This window comes from Aotus nancymaae, unplaced genomic scaffold (assembly GCF_030222135.1).
Source record: "Aotus nancymaae isolate 86718 unplaced genomic scaffold, 86718_ANA_hifiasm-v0.15.2.pri h1tg000006l, whole genome shotgun sequence".
NCBI lineage: Eukaryota > Metazoa > Chordata > Mammalia > Primates > Aotidae > Aotus > Aotus nancymaae.
Genome location: NW_026988417.1, coordinates 51243089 through 51245732, shown reverse-complemented (window position 1 = coordinate 51245732; position 2644 = coordinate 51243089). Strand labels below are relative to the sequence as shown.

Below are 2644 nucleotides of genomic sequence, written 5' to 3'. Positions count from 1 at the left end.
ACAAAGTGATATTCTGTCTCAAAAAAAAAAAAAAAGGAAAAAAAAAAAGAAATAAAGGACAGTATCTTATTCAGCAATAGCAAAGTCTCTCCAGCATTTAGGAAGAAACACTAAACACAAACACCCCCAAATCCCATTCAATTTTAATTATGAAGATAGAGAAAAAAGTCAGAAAAAGTATTATTTCAAAAGTGTATTTGGATTGGAAAAACGTCATTAGGTATTAATGAATAATGCTAGGCAAAATGGAAAACTCTGCAGTGTTATTAGACATTTTATAAAATATGAAGAAAAGGAATTTAAGAAGGTTTAAGGCAGGATGCCCAGGAAAGTTTATTTTAGGATACTAAGGAAGAAGCTATTATAGACTACAATGTGTTGTGGTGGTAAGATGCTGAACTTTGATTCAGAACATACTGGTTCAAGTCTTTACTCTGCCACTTGCTATTTTAGATTACTTGGCCAAAGGTCCTACTCTCTCCATGATTTTTTTTTTTTTCCCCCTCGTAAGCATTCCCTGAAGAACATGATTTGGTTATCTATGAAATTGAGGGAATTAAAAATATCTTGTTTATTTATTTATTTTTGAGACAGAGTTGCTCTGTGTTGCTCAGACTGGAGTGCAGTGGCGCCATCACTGCTCACTGTAGCCTTAACCTCCTCAGGCTCAGGTGATCCTCCCACTTCAGCCTCCCTGGTAGTTGGGACTACAGGTGCATGCCACTACACCTGGCTAACTTTTTTATTTTTCGTAGAGACAGAGTTTTGCTATGTTGCCCAGCCTGATCTCAAACTCCTGGGCTCAAGCAATCTACCCACCTTGGCCTCCCAAAGTGCTGGGATTACAGGCATGAGCCATCACACTCAGTCTTCAAGTTCATTACTAGTGTTATTTGTAAAACTGTGAATACAATTTTACATGTGCATAATTTAAAGAGATAAATAGTTTTACAAAGCTTCTTTGAAAAACAGCAGCCCTTCCTCTGACATTTTCCCATCCTTGGAAGAAAACGCTTCCAACTCTGAGTTATTTCTTTTAATATTTGCCTCTGTATCTCTTAAGTTACATGCTTAAAGTGCCAGGTTTTTTTTGTATTATGGTAAAATATACATAAGATTTACTGTTTTCAGTGTACAACTCAGTGGAATTAAGCACATTCACATTGTCATGCAGACATCACAACTATCCATCTCAACGTTTTCATCATCCCAAACTGAAACTCTGTACCTACTAAACAATAACTCCTCACTAACCCCTGCTCCCAGCCTCTCGTAGCCGCTGTTATACTTTCTGTCTTTATTTATTTAACTACTCTAGGTACCTCATGTAAGAGGAATCATACACCATTAGTCCTTTTGTGATTGGCTTATTTCACTTGGTGAATAAACCTCAAATAATGTCTTTGAGGTTTATCCACGTTGTAGCCTGTGTGAGCATTTCCTTTTCAAGGCTGAATAAATTCCATTATATGTATATGTCACATTTTGTTTATCCATCTGTGAGTGGAAATTTGGTTTACTTCTATCTTTCGACCATTGTGAATAAAGCTACTAAAAAATGAGTGTACAAATATCTATTTGAGTCTCTGCTTTTAATTCTTTTGAGAATATACCCAGAAGTGGAATTACCAGATCATATAGTAATTATGTTTAATTTATTGAGGAACTGCCATACTGTTTTCCACAGTGGTTGCATCATTTTACATTCCTACCAACAGTGCACAAGGGTTCCAACTTCCCCACAGTCTTTCCAACACTTGTTATTTTTTGTTGTTTTTAAAGGAATGCTTTATGAATTTGGGTGTCATCCTTGCAAAGGGCTATGCTAATCTTCTCCATATCATTCAAATTTTAATATATATGTTGCCAAAGCAGCGCTCTATGTATTTTCGCTTTCTACTTTTGGAAGATTTTCTTAACTTTATCTTCCAACTCTTCTGTTGAGCTTTTATTTCTGCTATTATATATGCGATTTCCAAGAACTTTTAATTTCCAGAATATTTCTTTTTTAAAGAGAACATATTATTATTGTTTTATGAATAAAATTTTTTCTATAAATACATTAATTATGGTCATATAAGGCCTTATTCTTCCTACAGGGTCTCTATTTCTTTAATTTGCTTTTCCCCTCTATTCCTTTGTTTTAGTATCTTTCATGCCATAGCTTTCCCTCATATAATATCTGGTGATCTTTGGCCATTTGCTCATATTTAAGAGCTCTAAGCTTGTTGACTATGGGATTCCTGGAGGGTGATTTGCCAGGGCCATTTTGTGGGTATCCTTAATATATGTTAATTAGGACTACTCATGTTCCCTAGAAAAGTATTTTAAAATTAATTGCTTAACATCTACAGCTCTGGCTTTCTTCATTCTGGAGCTCAAGAAGAGAGACTGGGAGGGATGAGGTGTCTTCTCAACATTCAGCATCTCAATGTTCTGTTACTACATCTGGGTTTAGCACAATACTCCCTCAACTGTGCCTAATAACTCCTAGTCTAGAAACTCTGTTTTCTGTCTCCAGCGAGTAAACCTCCAGTGTTTGGATGGGGTGTTGAAGAGCCATTTGATTGGCTACCCTGAGTGAGAATGAGTGATCAGAAGTTCCAATTGCTTCTTAAACAAACCAACCCAATCTTTCAGTAGC

The 2644-nt window shown here is 36.0% G+C and overlaps 1 pseudogene; it reads right to left on the bottom strand.

Annotated features, from left to right (window-relative positions):
* Window positions 1–1777: 1777 nt before the first annotated feature.
* On the bottom strand, window positions 1778–1875 carry LOC135272074 (U6 spliceosomal RNA; annotated as a pseudogene).
* Window positions 1876–2644: the final 769 nt, after the last annotated feature.